General features: G+C 34.1%; 2 pseudogenes; both read right to left on the reverse strand.

The window, feature by feature from the left end:
- Positions 1-2,207: 2,207 nt before the first annotated feature.
- LOC140516654 (olfactory receptor 4C6-like) lies at positions 2,208-3,109 on the reverse strand (annotated as a pseudogene).
- Positions 3,110-6,790: 3,681 nt separating this feature from the next.
- LOC140516754 (olfactory receptor 4C6-like) lies at positions 6,791-7,681 on the reverse strand (annotated as a pseudogene).
- Positions 7,682-13,963: the final 6,282 nt, after the last annotated feature.

The raw sequence follows: 13,963 nt of genomic DNA on the forward strand, positions 1-13,963 counted from the left end.
TATCATTAAAACTATAAGTTAACTTTAATAGAATTCTCATATATATTTTTATTGGCATGGCCCAGCCGCAAACTAAGTATTCTTCCAATAATTGAAGTTCTTCATTTCTTTTTTTGTGAGCAACACTTTGTAATTGAATCTATATTGCGTGTGTACGTGTGATTTACTAGAATGGTTGCTAAATGCTTTCTGTATCTTTTACTTTTGTGAAATATATTTTCCTTGTCTTTCATTTACTTCATGGATTTGGCTACTGTCATGCAGAAACACATTTAATTTTTGAAGATCAATTTTGTAGGAGGAAATTTAGCTGAAGTAGTTGTTTCAAATGGTATCTTTCTTGATTTTTTTGGTATTTTTGACATATAACATCATGTCATCAGTACATAGGGTCAGTTTTATATCTCATTTACCTATCTTTGTACTTTAATTGCTTTTTCCCATTTTATTACTGATCCTAGCATTTCCAGAAAAATATTGCATAATAAATGTAATATTTAACATATTTGATTTACTCCAGTATTTACTGCAAAGCTTCCAGTGCATTCTGTTTATGTATGATATTTTGGTTTAAATTGATTGACTGATTTTATATATACATATATGTATACATATGTATATATATGTAAATATGTACATACACACACACATATATACATACATATACACACGTATATAAATAGATATATCTGTATCTATCTATCTAGATGTATAAATAGATACATAGATACCCATATCTATATCTATATCTATCTATCTATCTATCTATCTATCTATCTATCTATCTATCTATCTATCTATTCACACTCTCTAGGGATTGTCCCGTAAATAAATGAACTTTTTCAAATATTTTTTCTTTGTTTGGTGAGATGAATGTGTGATTTAAGATGTTTTGTTTTTTAATATTATTAATTTTATTTATTTTTTTCCTAACATTGAACCATCCTTTTATCCTTGCTATAAATCCAAATTTGTTTAATGTTTTCTTGGATAAACACTCATTATCATGATATTTTTAAAATTTAGTTTATTTAGTAATGCTTAAAATTTAAAAGGTAATGAATTGATATTCGTTATTGATACTCATCTAGAGGTGTTTTCTTCTGATTTTTGTTCTTCCCTGGTTGAGATATTGATACATATTTAGTTTTTAAAGTAATTTAGGAAGGAAATTTTTTCAGGTGCTATATATTGCTGTATCTATATAGAATTAGACATATATATATACACATATATGACAATTGGAGGGATTAAGTCCAAATAAAGAAAAAAATATTCACAAATGTAATTTCATAATGGCAAAAAATAGAAATATATTATATCCTGTTTGATTTAAAAATGGCTACAGATATTATGGTTCAGGAATGGAGTATGTGACAGGATAGTACTCTTCCTTTAAAAATAAGAAACATGAAGAAATTTGAAAATTGTGAGAACATTTATGGATTAAACAACAACAATCACAAAAAGAATCTTCACAATCACTTTGACAATATGCACAGAAAGATGATAAGACAAGCAACATGAAAAAAGAAACTGAACAGTATATAACTGTAATGTGTGAGTATAATCTTTGAGAGTATCTTAGGAAATTAATTTCTCTCCCTTTTCTGCAGAGGCACAGCTGGAAGAAGGTGGGTGGTACAATGGAACATTCTTCTTAAATCAGCATAATGTCATTTTGATTTTTTTTAACAGACAACGACTTTGTGTTGGACCCTTTGAGAGTCAGCTATATACTTTCTTTGCCTAAGTTGCCTTGCATGTTAAAGGAGGGTAATAATAGCATTTTTTCTTGAGGGCTGTGATAGAAAATTGAGGTGATATTTATAAAGTGCTATGAGAAATTCTTATCTAAAGCATTTTGCAAGCCTTTATGAGCTATTCAGTTTTTAACTACCATCATTTTTATTGGATGGAAGGCTATGGATATGGAGTATTCTATGTGCCCTCAGAATCACTTAATATTTGTGTTTGTCACGTCTTTAAAATGTCAGTTATGACCTCTCACGAAGATTTATAGAAAAAATTGACCTAGGAAAATTCAGGGTGGATATTTATGAAAGACCTGTCATTTTTGTTACTGAAAGGATTATGTGCACTGATTAAAACTTTATTTTATAAATATATTTGCACCCTTCTGCTGCATTTGAATGATTTTCAATTTTTAATTCAACTTCAGTTTTATTCAAAGGCATTTATGTGATTCAGAATTTTCTAGTGGCATTTTTAACCTCTGTATTCTTAAGGATGCAGATCAAGGGGTTTAACATAGGAGTAACCATAGTAGCACATACAGATACAGCTTTCTGTATAGAAAAAGTGGCTACCGTCTTCACATACAAGAATACACAGCGAACAAGAAACAAGACGAACACTGTGAAGTGAGAGCTGCAGCTGGAAAGGGCCTTCCATCTTACTTCTGAACTACCACCCTTCAAGGAAGGGAGAATAACTACATAGGAGACAGTTAGTATGAGAAAGATTGACAAGCACATGGCTCCACTGTTAGCAATGACTAAAAGGCGAAGTACTTGGATGTCCATGCGGTCCAGTTTCAGCAGTGGGAACAAATCACACATGAACTGGTCGATAACATTAGAGTCACAGAACGGAAGACAAGCCATAAAGAGGAGTTGTGTGATGGTGTGTATGGAGTCCCCCATCCAGGCTGCTGCCACCAGCAAGTGGCACACACGAGGATTCATGATGACCATGTAGTGCAGGGGTTTACAGATGGCCACAGAGCGATCATAAGCCATGACCACGAGGAGGATGATTTCAACACCACCAAAAAGATGATCTGCAAATGGTTGAGGCAGACAGCCTTCCAAGGAGATGGTTGTCTTCTCATAGAGTAAATCCACAACCATTTTAGGAGCAATGACTGAAGATTAGGTAGCATCCACAATAGATAAGAAGCTTAGAAAAAAGTACATGGGTGATCTCAGTTTGACTGGCAGTCAAGGTTATTACTATGAGTATGTTTCCTATAATTGTGATACTATGTATATATTATTATAAAAATGACAAAGAAAATTTTTCTAAATTCTGGACGTGGTATGAGGCCTAGCAGAATGAATTCAGTTACATTGTTTTTATTCTCCATTTTGGTCAATCTTCTGCCAAATTCCTGATTTTCTCATAGTTTTATTAGTTCTTTCTTTTTCTCTTCATTTCTTCCTCTAATGAAGCCCTGCCTATGCCTCACCTAAAACATCCAGGTATTTTAATTCCTAATTGAGTCAATAATTAGTCTTCTGCTTGAAACAGCTAATTCTGTTAGGGATGAATTTTGTACAGTGTACACAAATAACAACCTCAGTGCTAGGAAATGTGATTCATCTCCCTTTTATCTTAGACATAATTGGTGATAAGGAATTAATTTCACGTAACTAGTTTGTCTGTAAGCCAAGGAAGGGAGAAATGGGTCAATATCATGTTTATCAATGATTAGAATCCAATAAAATAATATAGTTCCTAGTTATAGTTTTAAATTATGTACTCATGTTGCAGCTACACATTCACATTTTAGATGAAATTGTAGATTAAGTTAATGAGTGTCTTCTAAGTCAAATGGGAAGAGAAGGGGATCTAAAGCTTGACTCTGATAAGGATGTATATAGAATAATAATCTTAGAATCAGGGAAACCTCTTCATGTCTGCTTCTGAACATATCACACTAGCAAATTTCTTAGCCTATAATTACCTAGTTATTACTCTATGTACAGAAACTCAAAAGCACTGGATTAACTGTATAGATAGTGGGAGCTTCCTTGGTAGGAGATTCTTGAGTTCAATGAAATCACATTTCTTAAAAAGAATTTCTTAAAAAGAAAGAAAAAAATGTTCAGTGAGTATGAGTATGAGTAAGAAAAGTAACATCTGATATTTAGAATTTTATAAAATGTCTTAACACCTAATTTATCCTTCAAAATAATTATACAGGGTAAGTACTGCAGAATTCTTTCCTTTTTTGCAGATGAGATAGTTGAGACCAAGAGTGGTATTTCCGCCTCTTCACCTATTTCTCCCCCTTCTTTTCCTTCCCCCTCTAGTTGTATTTCTTCCTCAAATACCAAACCTGAAGTCCATTTCACTCTGGAACTCATACAATGAACAGCAATAGGTCTCTGACCAAGCATCATTTAATTCTCTTTTGGTGAGCAACCACTTTGATTTTTTTTATTAAAGGGTTCATCCCTTGACTCACTTCCTAAGAAGACCTATTCACTAAAAGAATATTTCCTGACTGAAAGTGAGAACTCGACTAGGCCTTAACCTAAAGTGCCAGGGTCTCCCATTGCATCCTGGGCCATCTCCAATCATCCTGATGAATAGCTGGCCACTGGACCCAGATGGCTCTGGAGGAGAAAGTGGGGCTGCTGACCTTGCACAGCCTTCCCTCACTCAAATCAAAGTCAACTGGAAGTCATGTCATCATCTCCCTGATGTCATGATCTTCTTCGAGAATGAAAGATAAACATAGTACACAAGATGTATCAATCTTTATTTCTCCTCCTCTTAATTAGCCAAACTTTTATGCCAAACTATATTCATTTGATGACAGATTTTTTTTTTTCTATTCTCACTTCACAAGCCAGTGTAAACTGGATTCTGATCAGGTCAGTCATCTAAATCCATTGTCCCTGAGTGACAAGGGAACTCTTAATTAGTTATCTTTTTTTTTTTTACAATTTTCATAATTCTTAGTTTACATCTTATGGGACATAAAGATTATAAACACCATAATTAACATACATTATACTTACCTCTCTGTGACATTTTTCAATGAAGATTTCCCAAGCTCCTGTATATCCTGTCTCTCTTGTGTCCTCACTGATATTATTCTCTTGATTCTACTTCTAGTTGTCTTGCAATGCCTTAGACTACTTTGTTGGAACATAATGTCATTATCATTTATCGTTTGGTGTCACTTAAGGGTCTCTTTTTTATACATTTTCCTTTTTTTATACTTATTTTCAATGATACTATCAGATTTCATGAGTTAAATTGTCATCTTTACATATATTATTCTTGAAATATATATGTATGTATGTATGTATGTATGTATGCATATATACACACATACACATATGTATACACCTGCATGAACATATATGTATGTATACGTATAAATGTGCATATATGTATGTGTATATATATATATGTAAACTATCTTTAAAAGATAGATAGATAGATAGATAGATAGATAGATAGATAGATAGATAGATAGATAGATGGATAGATAGATAGATGATAGATGAATGGGTGGATAGATACAAGCATATATGCAAGAGTTTTATGTGTTTTCCAACCTTGGTCTTTCTCTTAAATTTGAATTCCACAACTTGATGTTTGGAGCTAGATGTTATATAGGCATCTCAGAATCAAATCATACAGAAAGAACTCATTTGTCTCTCCTCATTACTTCTTGGGGGCACCTTCTTCCCTCTATTCTTCCAGGTTCACATTCTCAAGTAATTGTCCATTCAATATCCCATTGTTAAATAATTGTTAAATCTCACCTCTTCCAACCTCCATATTGTCTTGGATCCAATCTTTCTTTCCACTGAATAGTAGTTTAACTAGTTTCCCCTTAAACTCTTACCATCATTCACCTGCCTTATTGATATACCCTCTTAATTGATCTAGAGGCATCTGGGTGATTTAGTAGATAGTGAGCTGGGCCTGGAGTCAAGAAGATGAGTCTTCCTGAGTTCAAATCTTACCTCAGACATTTCCTAGCTGTGTGATCTGTTGCAATTCACTCCCACCCTGTTTGCCTCCATTTCCTCATCAGTAAAATGAGCTGGAGAAGGAAATGTTAAACCGCTCCATTATCTTTGCCAAGAAAACCATAAAAGGGCTCACAAACAGGTGAACATGACTGGAATGGCTGAATAATAGTTTAATTGATCTACATCTAATTTATCCCCTCTTCAATCCATTCTCCTTTACTTAGCTGGCAAATTGATATTTCTGTACTACAGATTACAGTGACACTCCATGCAATGCCCTTACTAAAGAACTATCAGTGAACTCCAGAACCACAAATGTTTCTTTCCCCTAAGATACAATACAAAGTCCTTTTTTAAGCATTTGAAACGTTTGAAATCTGTCTCCATCCTGACTTTTCAGGAGCATTTCGAGTTACTTCCAGTCACTTGCTCTATAATCCAGCCACACATACTCACTGACAAGCCACATTCAGCAGATAAAATGACCAATCAGAACATCATATTTCTAATTCTTATGCTATGCACATGCTCTTCCTCATGCTTGAAATGCATTCCTTCTCCAACTTGGTTTATTATATTTAATCCACTTCAAAGTTGTGCTTGATTATTCCTTCCAAGAAATACCTTCTGAAGTTCCTACTTGCTGATATTTTTCTATAAGTTCGATTCCTGGAAGTATCTCTGTACCCCTGGTTTTCTTGATTATTCTTTGATCATTTCCCTCCAAAAATAAACAGTATAATAAAAGACATATGATCTATTTTGTTTGTTCCATTCATTTCATAATCCAGATCTCATTTCTGCAGTGGGAGGTGGGAGGGTCTCTTTATGGTAAAGGCTAATTCACATGTACCTTTGTATACTCAGTGTCTATCAAAGTGCCTGGTACTTAAGTTCTCAATAAATATTTCATGAATGAATGACAAAATATTTCAGAGGCAATGTAATAATGCTGAACTTTGAGTGAAAAAGACTAAAGTCTACCTTGACTCTAATGCTTAGTAGTTATGTGACACCAAGTAAGCCATTTCTTTGTCTCAAGCAGAGTTCTATTCATAGCATTTTAACCTCTGCATTCCTAAGGCTACAGATCAAAGGGTTTAACATAGGAGTAATCATAGTAGTACATACACATAAAGCTTTATCTATAGGAAAAGTGGCTACTGGCCTCACATAGAAGATTATACAGGGAACAAAATACAGCACCACCACTGTGAAGTGAGTGTTGCAGGTGGAAAGGGTCTTTCTCCTTCCTTCTGAACTACCACCTTCAGGAAAGAGAAGAAAACAACATAGGAGACAGTTAATATGAGAAAGATTGACAGGCACATTACTCCACTATTAGCAATAATTATAAGGCCAAAAACTTGGGTGTCCATGCAGGCCAGTTTCAGCAATGGGAACAAGTCACACATGAAGTGGTTTATAACATTAGGGCCTCAGAAGGGAAGATGAGCCATGAGGAGGAGTTGTGTGGTACCATGTATGACTCTGCCCATCCAAGCTGCTGCCACCAGTAGGTGGCACATACGAGGATTCATGATGGTCAGGTAGTGTCGTGGTTTGCAGATGGCCACATAGCGATCATAAGCCATGACAACGAGAAGTATGATTCCAACACCACCAAAAAAGTGCTCCGTAAACAGCTGAGTCAGACAGCCTTCCAGGCAGATGGCTGTCTTCTTGTAGAGTAAATCCACAATCAACTTAGGAGCAATTGCTGAACAGAAGGTCGTATCCACGATGGATAGGAATGTGAGAAAAAAATACATGGGTGATCTTAAAGCTTGGTTGGCCGTCATGGTTATGATAATAAGTGTGTTTCCTATAATTGTGATAACATATATGATTTAAAAAATAACAAAGAAAATTTTTCGCAGCTCTGGACTTTGTGTAAGTCCTAGCAGAACGAATTCAGTCACATTGTTTTTATTCTCCATTTTTTTCTATCTTCTGCTGACTTTCTGATAATTCCATAGTGTTATTGGTTCTTTACTTTTTTCATCATTTCTTCCTCTAATGAGACCTTGCCTATACCTCACCTAAAAAAAATCCAGTTACTTTAATTCCAAATGGAGTCAATCACTAGTCATATGCATAAAACTGATTACTGTATTAAGGATGTTTTTGTAGAGTGGGAAAGAAAGGATACAACATGATCACTGCTAAGGAATGTGATTCATCTCCTTTTGATCTTAGAGGTAATTGGTAATACTAAATTCCTTTCATGGTATCCAGTTTGTAACCAGTGGAAGGGAGAAGTGAGTAAACATAATTAAAATATAGTTTTAGTTGTATACTTAGGTTGCAATTACATATTTCACATTTTAGATGAAATTGTAGTAAAGTTTAACGAGTAAATAACATTTTCAGTCAAATGACAAGAGATATTCTAAAGCTCGACTGAGATAAGTGAGTAGTAGAATAATAATTGAGTTAGGAAGACTTCTTTTGTGTCTTGTTTCTGGCTATATGATACTGGCCAAATCACTTAGCCCATAATTACTTAAGTGTAACTTTAATTCCTGAAGCTGCAAAATACTGGATTAACCGTATGGATAGTGAGATCTTTCTTGTTAGGAGATAATCTTGTTTAAAAAATGCAAAGCATCCAGAACAATACTGATACTTTTCAGTAACAAAAACTGATACTTTGAAGTTTATAAAATGTTTTGTCAACAATGGTTAATTTGAAGCTCAAATAATTCTACAGGGCATGTACTACAGGCATCATTCCTATTTTACAGATGTGGAAGATGAGACCTAGAGAGGTTAAGTGGTTTACTCTTGTTCACCAGAGGCAGAATTCAAACACAAGAATCCTTATTCCCAGTTGAATTTTAGTCATTGTGCCCTTATCAGTAGTGGAATACAGGAAGTCTTTTCAAGAAAGGTTACTCAGTGAGAAATAATTTTTAAAAATTCTGGAAGTGAGGCAAGATATTTAAAAAAGGATGAAAAATGAGCAAAATGACAGAGACACCATGAGGAATTGCTCCCCCAACGACTGTCAACCCTTAATTACATAGTATAGTCATTTAAGCACAACACAAAAAGGACCAGTGCTCATTTTAGCATAAAATCCTGCATTCTGAGGTAAAGGGACCTTAGAAATCATGTTAGCCAGCACCATTATTTTAAAGACGAGGAAACTGAAATGATCAGAGGAAAGGGCCTCACCCAAGATCACACAAGTAGCTCACCTCATGTTGAGATTCAGTCAGCTTGTCTGATGCTAAGTCCATCAGACTGATAGAAAAGTTGAAACTTTCAAAGACACATCGGTAAATTTCATTTTTCCACATGACAAGAATGAAATATGAAATCATGGACAATTATAACCTCAAAACTTATTATCTTTAGATTGGAAATGTTCCACTCATTTCAACTTTCCTGTTACTGTTTGGGTCCCTCCATGCTCTCAGTCACCTAAACTATCAACCTTGTTTTCACCCTCAACCTCTCACTCAAAATTACCTCATATAGTCTGTCAGTTTTCTTATCTTATCTTCTACCTTCACAAGTTTCAAATAATTTTCCTTCTCTAAACTCCCACTGCCATTATCTTACTACAGGATCTCATCACCTCTCCCCTAGTCTATTACAATAGCCTTCCGGTTAATCTTCCTTTCTGAAATCTCACCCACTCCTCTACCTGCTCAACTCGGTTGCCCAACTGATCATCCCAAAGTGTAGATCTAGTCAGATAAAATACCCCCTCTCTACTTCCAATTCACCTATACACAGATTTATATTCAGGAAACCCTCATTCTTCCCATTTACTTTTAAGATCGAATATACATTCTTCAATTTAACATTTAAATCTGGTTGCAACCTTGATTCTACCTTTCCATTCTTTCAATTCCTTCCATTCACTTTACTAATCACTTATAATGTTCCACTTGCTGATTTTCAAACATACCTTCACAAGATTCTATCTCATAATTCTGCACCTTTCAAGTGGTGGTCCTTCCCATATGAATTGGTATTTTTTACCCCTTTCAGCTCTATCCCTTACAGAACTATCTTCTAGATAACTTGAATTCCAAATGCTATAAAAGGCCTTGCCATTCTCCACAGCAACAAGTTCATATGTCTATACCTATATCTATTTACTTATCTATCTATCTGCACAAACACATACACACATCATTATATATTTAAATTAAATATAATATATTTATATGTGTGTATGTGTATATATATGCATATATGTGTGTGAACTTGCTGCAGGAGAGGATAAGAAGTACATATGCATATATAATTTCATATATTATATTATTTTAGTTTAGTTTTATATGTTTATATACACATTCATACATACGCACATTTATACATACACACATTCATACGTACACACTAATATGCTGCTAGTAGCTTACCTATACATTCTTGCTCACATGGGTGTTGTTGTTTTTTGTTTCTTTTTTTGTTTTATTTTCTGGTGGAAAAACAATGAAATTGGTTGGGACCACAGGAGCAAATCTAGAAATAATGCTTATCTAGGACTCGTTACATTTTTCCTAACTTTTATGCCTGTCTATTCCATCGTTCCCTCATTGCTTCTTCTCCTCTACCATGTTTCTTTCTCCCTTTCCATCCCTCCTTCTTTTCTTCCTTTCCTCCTTATTTTATTCCTTACTCCCTTCATTCCTCTCTCCCTCCCTCCCATCGTTCCTCATTTTCTTATTCTGTTCATTTATTTCCTCGCATGATAATTTTACTTTCTTCCAATTCTTACCTTTAACTTAATTATTTCTGCCATCCATTTCTACCATCATTTCTGCTCCATTCCAACTGACATCCGTGTCCTGAGAACCACTAATCATAGATTATGACCACCACCTCCTCTGTCATGTTTTATACATATACTGTTTTAAAAGATCTGGAAGAAGTGACAAGGTCCCCTACATAAATGTCACTTAGTGTATCTTAATTCTCACTGTTCAAAGACATTGTGTGTATGGTTTTCTAATTGAATTCTATTTCCCACATTAAAATGTTCTAGTGTTTCTTCTCTTAAAAATGATAATAGGCAAAATTTAAATAGTGATTTAGTGGCTGTAATGCACTTTGTATGTCACCTCATTTGATTTTTATATGTATTGTAAAAGTGAGGAAACAGAAGTTAAAAGAATTTAAATAATTGGTTCAGGGTTCCATAGCTGGTACAAATTATAGCCAGGAAACAATATCAAGTTTTCCTCACTCTTAAGTTTATACTTTATTCACCATACCACCTAGCCATCATAAACTTCTCACACTAACACTCCCTTTCTCAGAGTATGAGTTTGTTTTATTGAGAGAATTTAAAAAACCCAATCAACTTAATATTATCCTTTATTCTCTCTTCCTTTTCTCTCAATTCTGGGGAGATTTGGAGTTTTTAATTCCTAAGAACAATACTTATCTACTTGTGGATTGATCTCAAGCCCTCCTATAATCTAGAGAAGCTTGACAAGGAAATGAAATCATTTTCCTTAATTTTCAGTGTCTTCCTAGTCACTGGTTCCTTCCCTATTGTTTACATCCACTTCCAAATCTCTCTTATCCTTTAAAAATAACTTCACTTGAATCTCCCATGAACCTCAATTTGCAAAACTTTGTTTTTTTCTTCTTTTAGTCAGCCATCCTCCTATGCAAAACTACATCCATTTGCTGTCGGAATTTTTTCTCTTCTCACTTCAAAACCTGTGGAAATCTGGGTTCTGACCTGAACAGTTATATGAATCCACTGTCTCTGAGTGGCAAAGGAACTCATAGTAAGACGTCATTTTTTAAATTAATTTTCCATAGTTCTTATTTTATATCTTATGGGACTCTTAAGTTACTATACACTTCATAAGTTAACATGCAACATACTCTCTCCCTAACATTTGTAACTGAAGATTCTCCAGGCTTCTGACGATCCTCTCCTTTTGGTTCTTTGGTAACATTATTTTCTTCATTCTACTTCTAGCTGTCCAGCCACTCAGAGGCTCCTTTGTTGGAACTTAATTAATATCCTATTCCCTAAGTGTTTCTTTCAGTGAAGAATATTTTCGTATATACGTTTTACTCCTTTCTTCCTTGATATTCATTCTCAGTAATAATATCATATTCTTAAGTTAAATTATCATGGCTACATAGATGCCTTCTGAAAAATACACATACAAGATATATATATATATATATATATAGATAGATAGATAGATAGATAGATAGATATGTATGTATATATGTATGTATTCTTGCATATGCATATATCAGTGTGCCTATAAAATGCGTATAAATATCAATATGTAGAAAGATACGGAGATAGATATGATTGATGTAAATATTTACCAAAGAGATTTCAAGCCTTAGTCTGTCTCTTAATTTTGCAGTCCACTACTGGATATTTGGAGGTAGACATCATAGAGACATCTCAGAATCAAATCACACAAAAATAACTTATCTATCCCTCATCATTATTCCTGGTGGCACCTCCTTCTCTCTAATCTTCCAAGTTTAGTGCATCAGGAAATTATTCAGTCAATACCTTATAATTGTTCAATTTTTTAAATATTGCCTGTGACAACCACATACTGCATCTTGTATCCAAAATGTATGCAAATGAATAAATAGAAGAATTTCAAAGATTTCCAAAGTGATTTTTTTTTAAAACTGCAGTCATTGACAATGAGAATGGATCAGGAAAAGTAGAAAGGAGGAGATTGTATTTTCTCCTGGGCTTTGAAGAAAACTAGGCAATAACCGAAGCAGAGGTGAGGGAGGCAGAGCACAAACAGACCCACAGAAACTCAAAATTTCAGAGGAGAAAGCACCTGAACATCCCATGAGTCAAACCTATATCCTAAAAGAATGCTCACTATTACATACCTGACAAGGAAATATCTAGCCTCTGCTTGTAGAATGATGAGAACTTCTTCTTTTCTTCCTCCTCCTCCTTTTCCTCCTCTTCTTCCTCTTCCTCCTATTCCAATTCCTCCTTCTTCTCTACCACCACCACGATTGCTGATACTATGTTAATGGCAATGATTACTATGACACAAGAAGTATTGTTTTCATACCATTACTACTACCTCAACAGACGCTGGCTCATCACTATTCTAGTTCCTTTCTTATGATGACATTACTATTTGTTAGAGTCCTCCTGAAATCATTCTGTCTAGAATGAAATGGAACTTTAAATAAGTTCTGATAAGGTAAGAATATATTATAGCTATTCCTTCCTCATTCTTGAAAGCCACATTTCTCTCAAGACACCACAAAATTTCATTAGGTTTTCTATAAATATGACTGTGTTTTTTGTAGTTGCCATATTGACCTTACAGTGTATTAAAATCCTTAATTTTTTAAAGAAAATTATATGTCAATTTATGACTCATTCTTAATACATTTTAAGCTTGATTTTAGTTTAATATTACCCAAAGGCAAGGCTTTACCTTTAGTCCCATTGAATTTCATGTTAAATTTTGCCCAATGCTCTACACTCTCTAAACAATTTTGAATTCTGACTCTGCAATCCTGTATTAATCCTAAAATATTCTCCTAAACTTTATTTAATCTGAAATTTTGATATACTTACCATGTATACATTATATAAATCATGTTAATCTTTGCTAAATAGCACAGGTCAAAACACAGATCCCCAGAGAAGCCCACTGGGTTCAAACTCCCATGGTGACATTGAGTAATTAATGACATGACTTGATTACCACCACCTGAACACTTATAGATCCATCATTGATCTTCTCCACAAGAATAAGAACAGATAATTTCTTGAAAACTTTGCTAAAATCTATATAACGTATACCTTAAAATTTCTCGTATTCTACAGAATCATCTATCCTTTAATAAAGTAGAAAATACAAATTTTCAATATGTTTCATGCAGTTGAACTACAAAATGTCAGATTTGCATTCCGTCTCTGACGGTCACTGATCTAATAGTATTGGTAATGTAGATTGAAATTCATTCTAGAGTTTGGAATCAAAAGGCTTCTTCCACATTTTCAAGTTTATAAATAGTAAATCTGCAGATCTGAGGAAACCACTTAGCAAATTTAGAGTTTAGTATCCACATCTTTAAACTATGGGGATGTACTAGTTGTCCTTTAAGTACATTTCCATCACAAAATTGAGGATAACAGAAAATATCACTTAAAAAGTAATTCCATTTTCAAATAGGCATTATAATACATATGATCCATGGGGTCTTTGCAATACAATGACTTAGCA

The sequence above is a fragment of the Notamacropus eugenii genome, chromosome Y (assembly GCF_028372415.1).
Source record: "Notamacropus eugenii isolate mMacEug1 chromosome Y, mMacEug1.pri_v2, whole genome shotgun sequence".
Classification (NCBI taxonomy): Eukaryota; Metazoa; Chordata; class Mammalia; order Diprotodontia; family Macropodidae; genus Notamacropus; species Notamacropus eugenii.